A 16,604-nucleotide genomic window follows, 5' to 3' on the forward strand; every position below is an offset into this window, starting at 1 on the left:
TTAGAGTTAATGAGTTTTTGATAAGCTATTTTTCAAGACTATACAGCTATTAACTAGCTACAGTCATGTACTGTATAACAGAAATACTGAGGTAAAAAAGTGACCAATAAGATAAGTTCATACAGAGCATTAGCAATTCGCGGCTAAATATTACATCAAACAAATTTTGCAGAATGAATTGCTGTAATACATTATTTATTGTGGAGTTTGGAATATTGGCCTATTGTATGGAATAATTTATACCTGCAAATAAATTACAAAGCTACAATCTAATCAGGGATTTAAGATGATGTTACAAACTGTCATAAAGGGTTGCATATATCCTTGACTTTATTCCTTCATTTTTTTCTTTTTTCTTTGCATGAATTGTCTAACTTCGATAGAGAAAAGTCTGGAAGCTGCATGTGAAGCAAAGAAAAGAACTGCTACTAGTCGCCTGGTATTTCATGACACTCATGAGCATAAATTCTTAAAATATTCCCAAATACTGCTACAAACACAGATAATAAACATAGACGCTGGCACTATCCTCCCAAGGCTGGAATATAGAGAAAAATATAGTTGTCTCTATACAAATATTCTGGTGTTTTCTCTCTGAAGAAATGTTTACTGACAAGACCATCATCAGTGAAACCAGTTGAAGGAGGCCAGATGCTTGAGATTCAAAGGTAATGAGCATGTAATCTGCTATAGCTAAGGTGGAAGATAAAATCATGTGTAAATTATGGTAGAAAGAGCCCAGACAATCAGAGCAAAAGGATGTACTCTTAAGCACTACAATGTTTTGCATGGGTTTCTCAATAGATATGCAGTTGATTTTACTGGATTCTACACAAATCATGAGAGCCTATATTAGCTGACAAACACTTAACACATTTGCACAATAATCATGTAACAATTCTCTGCTGTAATCTTTATATCTTTAGATAGCATGGTAAACATGATTTAAAAATGGTTTCCCTTGGCTGCAGCTTGGGTTTAGTTTGTGAAAAACCTTACATATTTGCATATGTATACAATTGGAACACTATTTCAGCTGAAAATTAGGTAGGATGTAAAATAAAATTGTCCTGTGTACTAATCAAATTATATATTGTTAAAGCAGTAATAGATGGTCAAAACCTGGATGAAGTCTAATTAGTTGCTGATCTTGTGCCCTGAATCACAACAGTTCACATCTGCAGCTGAAGCCGTTGAATGGATTGTTAAATCAATATCGAACTATGACTGCTTCCCCAGCCATTCGAATTTTTTTAAATTGCTGATCACTTGAGGTCGAGCACTGGATGCTAAGCTATACCTTTGATCTTGGTTGACTGACAGCTCTTTATTCAGAAGCCTGTGAACTGGGATAAATATTGCAGGATTTTCTCAATATTTGTTAGCTCAGTTAGTTAGTGAAGTTGAATTCTATGACATTGACCTAGAATAATGTCATCTACATATGATGTTGAATCTGTAGGTTTGTGAAATGTTTTTATCTACAAGTCCTGCAAATTATTGGACTGTATAAGAACTAGGGCCTAGAAAGGGCATGTTAATTCTTGTCACATGATTTTATCTTGATTGTTATCTATGTATTGTGTCATCACTAATTTGTGTATATTTCTATTGCTGTGCGTGATCTTATATGTAAATACATCGGATTGATAAATCTGTGTGAATGTAACGTGTTAGTATGTTCATTGTCTTTCAGAGCAGAAATGAGGACAATAGAATGCAACGGGCATACCATGAGATCTTTGGTACAATAAACTACAGTGAAGGAACAATTGTTAGTCCCTTGGGACACTATTCCAATCAAGTTTAAGATTTAGCTCATTGGAGTTCGGTCTACTAATGGAAACCATTTTACTGCTCTAAACTCAAGCTGAAAAGTGCTTGAAAATTCCTTTGTCTCCTAGTTAACCCATTTTAAATTATGCAATTATCAACATCGTGGGGGTTACTATTGATCAGAAACTCAAATGGGCTGTGTAATTACTGTGGCTATAAGAACAGGGCTGGGAATTCTGCAGAGAGTAACTCACCTCCTGACTCCCCAAAGCCTGTCCACCATATACAAGGCACAAGTCAGGAATGTGATGGAATACCTTCCACTTTCCTGGATGAGTGTAGCTCCAACAACGCTCAAGAAGCTTGACACCATCCAGGACAAAGCAGCCCACTTGACTGACGCCCCATCCACCACCTTCAACATTCAGTCCCTCCACCAGTGGCGCACAGTGTTGCGGTATGTACTATCTATAAGATGCACTGCAGCAACTGACCAAGGCTCCTTCAACAGCACCTTCCAAACCTGCGACCTCTATTACCTCGAAGGACAAGGGCAGCAGATGCATGGGAACACCACCACCTGTAAGTTCCCCTCCAAGTCACACACCATCCTGACTTGGAACTATATCGCTGTTCCTTCACTGCCACTGGGTCAATATCCTGGAACTCCCTCCCTAACAGCACTGGGGATGTACCTACACCACATGGACTTCAGTGGTTCAAGAAGGCAGCTCGCCACTGCCTTCTCAAGAGCAATTAAGGATGGGCAATAAATGCTGCCTAGCCAGTGAAGCCCATAGTCCATGAACAAATTAAAAAATGGGCTAAAACACCTTTGCTTCAATGAGGGATAAAGCCATGCCAAATGAGCTCATTAAGCGTTCATTTATCATCACCAACAGTAATTACTGAACTTCTCGTTGTCGATCACAAATAGCTAATGTAAAATAACTATAAGGTTCTCCATTTGTTAAGTACATAATTTGGACTGTATTAAAAGTTTGCAAATTAATTCCTGATATCGCCATGTTCTTATCACCAAATTGAACAGACCGCTGAACACATTTGGTTTTGCACCGAAATAGACAAATGCCACTTTACTGCAGAGAATAATTGTACTTCCTTAAATTTATTACAGGAACTGACTAAAGTGTTCAACCCACCAGTCCTCATCTGAGAAACCTCCGCTATGGCCATGCTTTGTTTTAAAGAAAGAAAGAGTTTGCGTTCATATAGGACACATCACATCCACTGGTTTTCCCAAAGTACTTTATAGTATCATACAATTTAATCCTAGCAACTAACAACACAATATTACGCTATATTCATGCCATTTGGCATCATGCCATGTTTTTCTTTTGGCAGCATGAATCCCTACCAAGTTGAAACTCACTTCCAACTCTCTGGAGATTCAAGGAATAAGTTGCTATGGGCCTGGAAATATCCCTCACCCCGTTCAGATTCCCTGTCCGTGACCTGTTATTGATCTACACTGACTACATCTGTCCCTTAGTTGAATACACTGTGCCTGTGTGCACCCTGGCGTCACACACATGCTAACCTCCCGAACCTAAAGAATACAGAAAACACACACTGAGATTTATCTTAGGTCCTCAGGTCCAGTCGTACGACAATGCCCTTCATGCCACAAAGCTCGAAAGCTGTAAACAAGAAGAGTTGATACTTGTACTAAGTTTGGAAAATCCCTTATGCAATCTATCCAATTTCAGAACTGGTTAGCCCCACCACATCCAGAGCAATCAAGGCAACTCAAAAAATTGACCAAATTGCCACCGAACACGCCCGACACCAGCAGGCATAGAAAATTCCGCCCCTTGTGTATGTGAACTTTCAATGAGCATTTGATAAAGCATCACACAATTAACTCAACTGGCTTAGTGTCCATGGCATGAAAGGGATAGTCTGCATGAATACAAAATTGGCTAAAGGGCAGAAAGTAGAGAATAGTAGTGAATGGTTGTTTTTCAAACAAATGGGGATATACAGCATAATGTCTCATTTCTTAGTATTAGGACCACTGCTTTTTTTTGATATGTTAATGAGCTGATCTTGGTTACACAGGGTATAATTTCAGAGACACAAATCTCTGGAATGTACAAAAAGGTGAGAAGATAGTAACAGACTCCAGGAGGACATAGGCAGATTGATGAAATGGGCAGACACATGAAAGATCAAGTTTAACACAAAGAAAAGTGAAGTGATACATTTTGTTAGGAAGAACGAGGGGAGGTAAGATATTGCAATTTTAAAGGGGCTGCAGAAACTGAGAAACCTGCTGGTGTATGCACTCAAATCTTTGGACATGGCAGGATAAGTTGAGAAGGCTGTTATAAAGAATTGTTGGTTTTATAAATTAAGGCATAGAGTACAAAATTAAGGTACAAAACATGGCTAAACCTTTATAAAGCACTGGTGAGGACCCAGCAGGCCTGGCAGTACCTGTGGAGAGAGAAACAGTTAATGTCCAGTATGACCCTTCTTTGGAACTGAGCTCCAGTTGTTATGAGCTGTTGCAAACATGTTTTCAGGCAAGACATATAATGAATGCTGGAAAGCTGAAGTCTCTTTTTTTTTTGCTGGCAGTCTGGGAATGCAGTAGGGGAGGAAAATTCTGCAAGAAGCTGCTGTGCCGCTTCCCTGGTATTGGATCCCACACCCAAGATTTAGTACCAGAAATGAGGCCAGCCATAAAGTTTATCCACCCAAATATGGACTTGTGTATTATTATAGGAAGTAAATTACTAGATGATGTCAAAAGAACATCTCCTGGTTTTTACCTCTCAGAAAAATACTGTGTCAAGGTGAAGACAAGTGATAGGTGGAAATCCTATCTTGCTAAAGATCCGCAACCATTACAGCAAAGATGAGATTTGCCCCTGAGATCTCAGCTAACTTAATCACAATTCTCCCTTTTGAAATCTATTAGAAGAGAACTGATGAAAGAAAGCTGACCTGCCTTGCTTTCCACCAACTATTCTACCTTGAATAAAAAAAATTCACATTATAATGCTGCTGCTATCAAGAGACAATTCTAACATAACAAGGTCTTCGGCCCAGATCTCTCAGTCGTGGTGGAAATCCCAGAAACGATACTCCCCCCAAAATGGTCCCACCCCCGAACACAGCATGTTCTGTCACTGCGGACTGAGAGTGGAGTCGGGTCGGTGCTTGCGCATGTGCAGTTTACAGAGGCAGCTGTCTGTTTAAGTCGCCAGCTTCCTCCACTGAAGTGGGATTTTGATAGGCCAGGAGTGTGAAAGCCAGAGTGTGCAGATTAGACAAGGTAAGAGGCCTGAACTTGCGAACCTGTTTGACTAGACAGGTACCTCTTTGGATAGCATCCCGGAACACCTTTGGAGGAGCTAAGGCACCCTTTAGGATTGTTAAAAGTCAACATAATTGTGTGTAATAAGTGCATACAAAGTTCGTTAGAGCTGTCAAGCTGTTATGGAACTAAGAAGCTGTCAAAGAACTGTTGAAGAACTGTCAAGCTGACAAGGAACTGTCAAAGGATACTAGTGAGTTGGCATGGACGGGGTAAGGTCAAAAGGTGGTGGGTGGGGGTATGGGTTGACATGAGTTAACACTAAGTTGGCACAGGAGTTATAAAGGGCCATGGGGGGCATAGGGTGAATGAGGAGTCATGGGAGTGGGTGGGGTGCATGAGGTGACATAGGTTGGCATGGATGGGGAGTTTGTGTGGGGGTGAGGGGCGAGGGCTGGAGGACTGTTTTTTGTGTTATTCTTTTTTAATTTAATTCAACACAGTGCTCCAGCACAGAAGCCGACCTTCCGGCCAGCCCGCCTCTGCATGTAGCAACCTCCGCACAGGTTCCAGGGGTGACAGGCCTGACTTCCAATCCTCCAGTCCTCTGGCACCACTCCCATGTTGAAGGAAAATTGAAAGATTGTGGACAGAGGCTCTGCAATTTCCATTATTACCTTCTTCAACAACCTAGGCAGCATTTCATCTGGGCTGGGTGACATTTCTATTTTAAATGCTGACAAACTTTTAAATCTCCTCTTTATTTTCCTCCTAAAAAACTTCTCTACTACCTCTTCCTTTACAGCAGCTGGTTTATCGAAAATAAAGGCAAATTAGTTGTCTCCTTCAAGCAAGAAATTTGTCAAGCCTGTTATATGAGTATTATGGCAGAAATGTTCAAGACTTAATGTAAGTAATACATAAAAATTTCAGGGGGATTCAAATTATACAGGTGTCAAAAGAAATATTAGAAACAGCAGTTGTAACCTAAGTATTTAAATAATTGAGAGGTTAAATCAGGGCGCACAAATCATGACAGCGTCCTCCTTATTACTGTAATAGTATGGGGTTAAAATTACATGCCAAGGTCTTTAAATTATGTCACAATGGATGCAGTTGAGCTTGCTAGTCTTGACGAATATTGTTTACAATAAATAAGACTACATGAAAAAAATATGCAAAAAGGCTGCTGAGTCCAAGAATACTTCATTAAAGAGACCTAGGAATATTCACCCTCAGGAAAGACAAATGCCAGAGTGGAGAAACAGTGTTGACCTGATGGAGAGTTATCTCTGGGATTTGCTTCAGTAACATCACCCCAAAGCCACCTTTTTTCTGATATCGTCTTTCTCCATAGCTCTCTTTTATAAATGTAGTTGTCCTTCTTTGTACTTCTTCCAAGGCTAGGATGATACCTTGTAGTACAAAGCCCAAAATGGTGCATAGTGGTCAATGCCTGCACATGGAACATAACAAATCAAAGCTGAGAATAAGCTACTAAACTCATCAAAATGTATCCTACTGGAACCCAACTTTCGCATTAGAGAATATAGCTCCATTAAGCATCTTCAATATTTTTGTATTTACTATTCCAGAAGGCAGATTATTGCAGACATACATCACTGAATAAAAAACAGGTCAAGCACATCCCAATTTCTACATCTTGCTTTCTCCCCATGTTCAATAAAATGTACGACGCTGTAAATCCTCTCAAACAGTGGATTGGGTGCTTTAAGTATAAAAGTGAAAAGCATCTTTGGCTTTTTGTTTCACATCTGTAACAGGTGCCAGAAAACAGCTAGCAGCACAGCGACCTTTAAGGCTTTAGGGAATGCAATCCTAATTACCAAGGATACTCTCAAGTTATCAGTTCACATTAGCAAATGTCAACGAGTACTCTCTTGGAACACCCTTGGCTTCAGAGACCTGCGATAAGATACTTTTCGGAGAGTTCTGGACCTGTGTGTTCACAACAGTCACTTTTCCTGTTGCTCACCTGACAGAATGTTGGCAGCCATGAGATAATGTGCAGGGTTTAGAACATTCTCTAAGCTATGAGCAAAGTGTCCACAGGGTTTACTAGATCGTGCACTGTGGCTCAGACTCCACCTTATCAAAATTCTGCATTGTACTTCAAGGTAAGCTGTGCCTGGGTTAGGGCAGAGGGCTAGTACTGCATACAATTTCTTTAATTGGATTCAGTATCAGTTAATTAGAGTCTGGAAGACAATTTCAGAAAAGTACATCCAACAACTGAAACACAAGTAGGAACCATTTCACCTCCAGCCACAATAAATTACTGTTTTGTTGTATCTTGCGCGATTTCAGACAGTCAAAAACATTTCCAACAATTTAAAATGTACTGCCTTGCAGACTAGTAGTTCAGAATTTATTTATAGAAATGTTTGTGCTGAGATATTAACACTTCCTAATTAAAATGCATCAGGTCTATGGAGGATATGAAGAGTAGGGGGACAATTTTAATGTTATCAAAGGAGAGGGATCAGATGATGTCAAAACTCAGAGCCTCTCTGACTGCCTGCCAACTAGAAAATTGTTAAACATCTTATTACCATCACCTGAGCCCTATTTAGATTAACCTTCCCCTTCGCTAGCTGCTCATCTGAAAAATGTTGCAAATTTTGATGTATTTTGTTTTTAATTTGAAGTGGTGGCTTTCATGCAGAGGAATAAAATGTCAATCTGATCATTATCATGAATGTTTTGGAAGCATAGCTACAATACAGGTTAAAGTGGAATTTGTTTAAAGGAGCTCACCCACCCTTCCTAGTCTTGAACAACCTTTTATTTCTCTTTCCTCTCACATAATCCTTTGAATTTCAAAAATAACTAGACATGCATTCAAAGAGAAAATCATACATTTTTCAGAAAATGTAATCCATTTGGTGTTATTTAATGTTACTGGCTTCCTCCTTTAAGACACCCCTTAAAACCTATCTATTTCTCTCTCTCGATCCATCCATCCTGCAAGCTTGAGCCCTGTCTGTTGTTTGACTGTCTATATGCCACAGGCAGTATCCAAAAACTAACCCAGCAGCTGCTGACTCCAGGAGACAAAATAGGAACCACCTGTTTCAGAATTTGTAAAGACCATCGAGCCCAGTCTGAAACCAACAAGGTATCAATCTACCAGAATCTTTGTTAATGTATTTAACCTAGCACTGACCCAACAGCTTGAATTCAAATGCAAGTCACAAAGACAAAAAGACGCCATTAATCATCATGCCAGCGGGCCCATCTACCGGTGGAAAGCTGGTGGCAACACCACCACTGCCATTCCGCACTCCCAATCCAATTTAGTGCCATCAGGCACTTATCTGGTCAGTGTTGGGGTCCTTCTCACCTTCAGGGTAGATATCCCACCCATGGGAGCTGCCAGCCAATCAGAGGCCAGCAGGTCTCCATTGCCAGCAGCACCACCAGGAGTGGAGGCTATTGACAGTAATGCTCCAGGAATCACCAGATATCATAGTGGGATCTCTGGCCTCAGGTGAGTGAGACCAAGATGGAGGTCACTGGAGAAAAGGGGGGCAGAGGCTTCAGAAGCAAGTGGTAGCTTTTAGCAGCCCCCCTACCCCATTCCCAATGCTGGGTCCCTTGAGCGAAGCCTGGATTTTCACCAAGACAGAGAGCCTCTCTGTTGTGGCGAAAATGGCAGGAGTGCCTAAAATTCACAAGTCCCACCCCGGAGCACAGCACTTTTCATTTTCGCAGGGTTGGGAGCGGCGCCAGTTCGTGTTTTGCACATGTGTGTTTCACAGAGGCAGCTGGCCATTTAAATCATCAGCTGCCTCCACTCCAGGATTTTGGTAGCCCAGGAGTTTGAAACACAAGGTGTGCAGAATAGGCCTGCTAAGAACAGGTCTGAACTTTGTGAATTCATTTGGATAGCCAGGGTACTCCTTTGGAGTGGTAAGGTACCCCTATAAATATCATTCCTGGACACCTTTGGGAGAGGTCACGTGCCCTTTGGAATGATAAAATTAGGCATAAATGCGTGTAAAAAGTGCATGAACCTATTAACTGTCAAGCTCATTGGAACTGTCAGCAATGTCAAAATCAACTGTCAAGAGGACCTGTCAGGAGTATCAAGAGAAACGGTAAAAAGTACCTGTCAAGCTGTCAAGGCATTTAAAAGTCCTTCCCTTTAAATGTATGGTGCACTGAAAACAATTGCTTGCTAATTCACTCTATTTCCTGACATGGGGCTTCAGAAGCAAGTGGTAGCTTTTAGCAGCCCCCCTACCCCATTCCCAATGCTGGGTCCCTTGAGCGAAGCCTGGATTTTCACCAAGACAGAAAGCCTGTCATTACTAGATTACTGCTGCATGGCTTATTTCACAAACATCCATTATCACAATAGGTGCCTGTCATTTCACAGTTTGATTGGCAGCTACAAGTGGTAATAGGCTCTTTGAAATGGGACTGTGAATTCCAATTATTTTTGTTATGAGGGATCGTGTACTTGAATGAAATTTTGTTGTTATAAGGATTTATGTAGTTAAAGAAATATAAATATAGTAAATGGGTTTTTAAGAATGAGTGTTGTTTTCAATACGGTGAAGTCTGCAATATACACTTAGGGTGGATTTTTCCGTGCCCATCGGCATTGGGCGTCATGGTGGGCATGGACAATATGGTGGAAAGGCCTAAAAATCTGTTTCACGACATTGTGAAACCAGTTTGCAATCATCTGCTGCACCCAACTGCATTTCCTTCCGCCGCATGTCGGGAACTTCATTTTAATACATCTGCTTATCATTATAAGCCCTGCTCACTGGAATCATCCCCCCACACTATCATCCGGGCACATCAATGTGATTGTACGCCAATGCCTTTCACAGCTGAACATAAGCGACGTGCACTTGGTGACCTGCAATTCCAGTCGGGACTTGCTTTGGGCAGCACTCGCAGTTATCAGCGCCAGGCTTCGCAGGCAGCACCGCATCACTTTTTGAGGGGGGCTCACAGGCAGGTCTCTACCTGCCAGACTAGACATAAAGCAGGTGGGGGAGGGGGGGGGAGTGGCTTTTCAATAGCTGCAGGGCTAGGGCTTGCTTGGGGAAGGAGGAGAAGTGGCCTTCGGCAAGGGAAGAGGCTTCAGGGCCAGGGCATAACTGAGGAAGAGGGGTATCCAGGGTGCGTGTCGGGGCACAAGTTGATCTGGGCAGAGTGGACAATTGAAAACTGGTTTCACGACATTGTGGAACCGAATTTTGTCCTTCTCGCCATAATGTCTGCTCATGCCGCCAAGCATGCCCAATGCCAGCGGACACGGAAAGTTCCATCCCGAGTCTTTCCACCTCCTTCACTAAGGCATCCAGCACTGCATCCATGAACCTTGTAGCCCTTTCCTTTGACGGTAGCTCCATTTGTTCAGCTTCCACCTACAGCCAATTGTACGACAAGATGTCAACAGCAGCTTTCCTGCAATGTGTTTAGCTCCCATTCATGCAGGCCAGGCTGTCTTTAAGAGGAACAAGTTAGCTAGAACATATGCTAACCATGAATACCACTGGAAACCACCCGTCATTAATTAAGGGGCTAGTTAAGACCCTTAACTCAGTAATCGATGCCGATTTTCAAGCGCCCGTGTAATCTTCGGCTCAGCGCACGGGTGCAATGGGCAGGCGGGTAAGCGACTTTTAAACAAAACTTATCCACGGGCAGGATATGAGGTCTCAGTGAGGTTGTCAATCTGTTCTCTGAAGTATTTATTGCAGAAAGTGTTTTAAACTTGCCTGTGTGATCTGTAGCAGTTCAGAACAAATTCCAGCAGCTTTCTGTGTACTTTGAACCTTCAGGTCAGCACTCTGCAGTCAGGAATCTTCATCGGGCCTGCAGCTTTCCAGAGGCCTCCCTTTAGCCTGGGTATGCATTCTGACATCTCCACTGGAGGCAGTTCCTCTGAGGAAGAAGGGAAGGATAGAATAAGGAGGAGGCCAGGAGTGGACAATCAGCCTCCAGGGGAGCCACCTTTGGGAGTACAGGCACAGGCACAAGGGGTGCAGGGTCAAAAGGTAGCCCAAGGTGGAAGGGGCCGCAGAAGACGCCACTATCCTGTTGCCAGGCATACAGGCGGAGAAGCAGCTACCTCAATATGACTGAGGTGCGGTGGCGAAGGAGGCTCCGACTGTCAAGGGAGACAGCCAACTATATCTGTCAGATGATTAGCCCTGAGATCTCTCCTAACTGTGTGGGTGGACACCCTATGCCAGCTGCTGGGAAGGTCACAGTTGCCCTCCACTTCTATGCCTCTGGCTCCTTCCAGGACTCAGTGGGTGATCTTGGTGGTGTCTCCCAATCAGCTGTGCACACTTGTGTTAAGCAGGTTACAGACGCTCTGTTCAGATGTGCATTGACCTTCATCCACTTCCCCTGCGACCAGGCAAGTCAGGCACAGCGAGCCAGAGGCTTCGTGGCCATTGCTGGCTTCCCCCATGTCCAGGGTGCAATAGACTGTACACATGTGGCCATCAAGGTGCCAGCAGGTGAGCCCGGTGCCTTTGTCAACAGGAAGGGATTCCACTCCATGAACGTGCGGATAGTGTGTGATCACAGGATGCTGATTCTACAAGTCTGTGCAAGGTACCCAGGCAGCTCCCACAACGCCTACATCCTCAGACACTCCCAGGTGCTGGGGCTCTTCAGTGCTCCAGCCCGGCTGGATGGATGGCTGCTGGGTGACAAGGGCTATCCCCTCAGAAGCTGGCTCATGACGCCTCTTTGCCACCCAAGAACAGAGGCTCAGCAGCGGTACAATAGGAGCCACGCCTCCACAAGGGCTGTGGTGGAGAGAGCCATCGGTCTTCTCAAGATGCACTTCTGATGCCTGGACCGCTCAGGGGGCACACTCCAGTACTCCCCAGATAGTGTCTCGGTGATATTGGCTGCCTGCTGCGCTCTGCAGAATCTTGCGCTGGAAAGGGGGGATGCAGTTGACAATGAAGACCTTGATGCAGTGGATGTGGCTGCACATGATGAGTCCAGCAGTGGTTCGGAGGATGAGGAAGCACAGGGCAATGATGAGGGCAACGTTGAAGGGCTGAATGCCGACCCAGAACTACACCAAGGAGGCAGGGACACCCGGGAGACTTTAATCTAATGAACCTTCAGCTAGCTCCACACAAATGGATCTGCATGACCAGCATTGCCTGGCGCTTCCACACGTGGTACTTAAGTGCTACATCTTCCACTTCATCAGCTGCAACTAAGGGCTTTGTACATAAACCTCAATATCCATTCAAACACTCATGATATATCTGTGAAATATACAATTGCAGCACAAAGGAACCACCCTCAGCCATGGTAACACATGTGGATTTTATTTTCATTCATCATATGGTGCAACAAAATTAATTCCTAACGTTGTTACAACGTCAAAAAATATAAATTCCCTGATCTAGGGCCAACACAAAAGCACCAGTGAGAAACCCATGGTGTGTCTCAGATGCCTTATGCTTACGTTTATGGGTGCTACGTCTGGGTGCCGCCCCATCGCTCGGAGTGGCTTCTGAGACTGCCTGCTGACTCTGCTGTCCTGCTGGCCTCGATGACCTTGGCGGATGTCCTCTGGCCCATGGAGCTTCTGCTGGCCCTGCTTGGGGAGGAATGGCCAGTTCCACAGCTGGCATCTCCCCAGACATCGCAGCCTCAACGGATGCAACAGTCACTGGCAGAAGGGCGGGGGAGCTGCTGCCCTCAGCCAGAGCACCCTGAGAGGAGCCCACAGAGACGACAGGCAATGGCTACACCAACGTAAGGTTGCTTCGGACCTCCCTGCTCACCGTAGATGGATGGGTACCAAAGTGGGACACTTGGTGCCCAGACATCTTCCACATTGCCAATGACCAGCTGCGGCCACTGGCGCTGTGAGGGCTTGCCAGTCTGAACGTATGCCCAGGAGAAGCTGGTTATTCTGCTGGAAGCCCCTCTCCAGGAGAGTTGCCAATCTCTCCATGGAGGAAGCCTGATGCTCTGACATGAGGCTCATGGCATCACCTACGCTCCGCGTGGACTCCTCCACCACGGAGACCAAGCGAAGCACACACTCATGCAACACTCCCAGATGCTCCCGCACACCCGGCCGCATTTCCTGCAGCTGCTGCGTGGCGGACATCTCCAGAGGCACAACATCACGGCTTGACTCAGCATGTGCCTGGTCTCCTGCAGTCCTGGCGCCATTGGCACTCTCTGTCTCTGCCATCTCCTCCAGCAATTGTGAAGTGCTCTCTCCACTGTGCCCCGGGGCACTAGCCGATGTAACAATTCCCACCAATGTGCTAGTCTCTGCGCTGGTGCCTGCCTCACTGAAATGTTGTGACACAGGTGACAGTTCAGGCCCCTCAGGTGTGAGAGGGAGCATCTGCACTTCTTCCTGGTGGCCATGCTCTGATGATGCTGAAATTAACAACAAGGACAGTGGATTAGTTAGTGTGCACACACGGACAAACGCCATCCCTTTCCCCCTGGCTCATAATGCGCTCAACCTTCCAGAACCTAAGGAGACAAACGTTGGTGGGGTGGCAAATAGTCAGGAGGAGGCCCAAACATGACAGGCAGATACAGATGGGCTGGTCAGATGGCCTAAGGAATGCCAAATGGAATGTTATGTGGATAAATGTGAGGTGATGCACTTGGGCAGGACAAACAAGGTACTGGAATATACGAGGAATGGTAGGACCGTGGAAAGTAAGGATGATTAGAGGGACCTTGCTGGGCATGTCGACAGGCCTGTTAAGGGTGCTGGACAGGAACATAAGGCGCTTAACAAGGTAAAAGCCATTCTTGCCTTAATTAGCCGAGAAATTGAATGTTGGAACAGGGAGGTCATGTTGCAAGTGCAGAAAACACTGCCGAGGCCACAGCTACACTTCTGCATTCAGCTGTGATCAGCGCTTCATGGGGGCGATGTGACTGGAGTGGAGAGAGTGCAGAGGTTGCTGACCAGGATGCATGCTGGCCCGGAGAGTTGGAGTTATGAGGAAACATAGCATACACAGGTGATATTTGCCGTGGAGCACTGGAGATTGAGGGGTGACATTATTGAGCTTCATAACATTATGAGGGGCATAGATCGGGTGGACAGAAAGCAACTTTTCCCCTTGGCGGAGGGATGACTAACCTGGTGGCATTTATTTAAAGTAAGGGACATGAGGTTGACAGGTGAGGTGATGAGGAACTTTTGGACAGAGTAATGCGGGACACACTGGCTGAAAGGGTGGTGGAGGCACAAACCCTCCTAAGATGTAATGAGTATTGGATGTGCAGCAGCAATGCCATGGCGTACAAGGCCTTGGGGATAGTGGTCAGAAATGGGATAAAGCAACTTTGGAAGGTGCTAGACGCGCGCATCTTTGAAGGGCCAAGGGACCTTTGTGTATGACCCACACGTCTGACTCTATCAGTCTGTGAATGAGCAGCGTTGCTGCATTAATGATTGCAGCAATCATCAGTGCGTTGGATGGTGGAGAGACAGAGTGGATGGGACTGTGGACCTCAAATACCTGGCCGCTCCACCCCAGCCTCGCCGACACCTGTGGACCTGGGCGCATGGCGGGTTTCTAGCTCCAGGGCTTCCTGTTAGAAATGGGTTAAGATGACGAGCTGGGCCTGGCCACCTCCAGTGCGCAAACATTCATGCACATTATGCGCGTTTTTCTCCTGCAAAACAGAGAAGACTATTTATTGGGTCTGATTGCTCATGTACTCTGCACACACACATGGCATGTGGCACCCCAACCACAGTTGCCCATCTGAGGCCTCCAGAGCCTCCTGTCCACGCTACTGGTGATACAGCTGCTCCCAACCTCCCCCCGCCCCCCACACCCCCCACCCCCAACGGCCACCTTGGACACATTCTGTATCCATCACTTTCAGAAACACACAGTCTTAGCTCCCATGGCAAGGAGGCGCAACCAGGTGTGGCACCAAGGGCACCAGATGGCTCTTGGCCATGACACCTTGAGGCTGCCCTTCCACCACCTCATCACCGTGAATAGGACATGTGTTGGAGTTCTGAGTACGCGCCTAGCTGCCTCTCCTGCAGGTTGCTCCCAGACTAGCCATGTGCGACTAAGACCAACACATGGTGCGGGGAGAACCCATCTTCCCATGAACCACTGAGGCTGATGTAAGCATGGGCACTATCTGCTTAACCAACCAGCGTGTGACAAATACCCAACATGAGTCAATGCAGTCACAACACTAAGGCACTGGGGGGCTCAAAGGCTCAGGCTACCTGCTGGGTTAAATGCCCAATGCCAACATGGTACTCACCCTTCCAGAGCGCAACAAATCGTTTAAGCGCTTATGGCACTGGATCCAGGTACACCGCACAACGTCGCGGGAGCTCACCACCTCCGCCACCTCCTCCCAGGCACGCTTCATCATGTGGGGGGCCCTCCTCCTCCCATCCTGGGGAAACAGCACCTCCCGCCGTGCTGCCACCTCCTCAACAAGGGCAGCAAGACAGTCATCGGAAAAGCGAGGGGCACATTGGCCCCCCACTGGCCCACACCCTGCAGCCTGCCCTGCTCCTGGCCCACACCCTGCAGCCTGCCCTGCTCCTGGCCCACACCCTGCAGCCTGCCCTGCTCCTGGCCCACACCCTGCAGCCTGCCCTGCTCCTGGCCCACACCCTGCAGCCTGCCCTGCTCCTGGCCCACACCCTGCAGCCTGCTCTGCTCCTGGCCCACACCCTGCAGCCTGCCCTGCTCCTGGCCCACACCCTGCAGCCTGCCCTGCTCCTGGCCCACACCCTGCAGCCTGCCTTGCTCCTGGCCCACACCCTGCACTCCTCCTCTGACCTTCCCTCTACATTGGCCTGCCGTGCAGACCCCCTGCGGTGCCACCTGTAGCTGGCCATTGTGAACAGCCTAAAGGAGGCTGCCAGGCCTTTTTTTATACAGACTGCCAGGTCGCCATTGGACCCGGTGGTGTGTACATGCCCGCCGCAAATTTAAGACTCCCGCTCTCCATGGGAGTGGGAAATGCATTGGGTGGGCCTTAACTGGCCCATCTGCGCAAATTGGCGGCGCGGCCGCGTCAGCTTCAGCTCCGCCCACCCGCCTAATGGAAAATTTAGGCCCTGGAGTCTGACAAGGCCAATGCAGTCATTTGTATTTGCTTAGACAGAACAAAGACCATGACTCCCTTTTGACAGCTGGACACTGGAATTTTAAACAATCCTAAATTTAACTCAATGAATTTTATCATATCCCAGTATTATAAAATTGTATTTTACGTCAACACAGCAAAAGAACGAGGCATCTCAATCAGTCGGCAACATTAGATTTCTGGATGGATTTCAGCACAAATCTTTCCTTTCTTGGAGTCAATTTTGAATGTAGTGAGGACAGATCAGTGCTATTTCGTTGATGTGCATTAAGAATCCTAAATAAAATGATGGAACCAATTTAACAAATTAGGATACTTATATAAGAAATAGAAATGCTAAACTAATAAACACGTGTACTCTTTCAAATTCAATGTGAAGTTCATTGTTTCAGTAGTCTGAACT

The sequence above is a fragment of the Cetorhinus maximus genome, chromosome 14, assembly GCF_964194155.1.
Source record: "Cetorhinus maximus chromosome 14, sCetMax3.hap1.1, whole genome shotgun sequence".
Taxonomy (NCBI): Eukaryota; Metazoa; Chordata; class Chondrichthyes; order Lamniformes; family Cetorhinidae; genus Cetorhinus; species Cetorhinus maximus.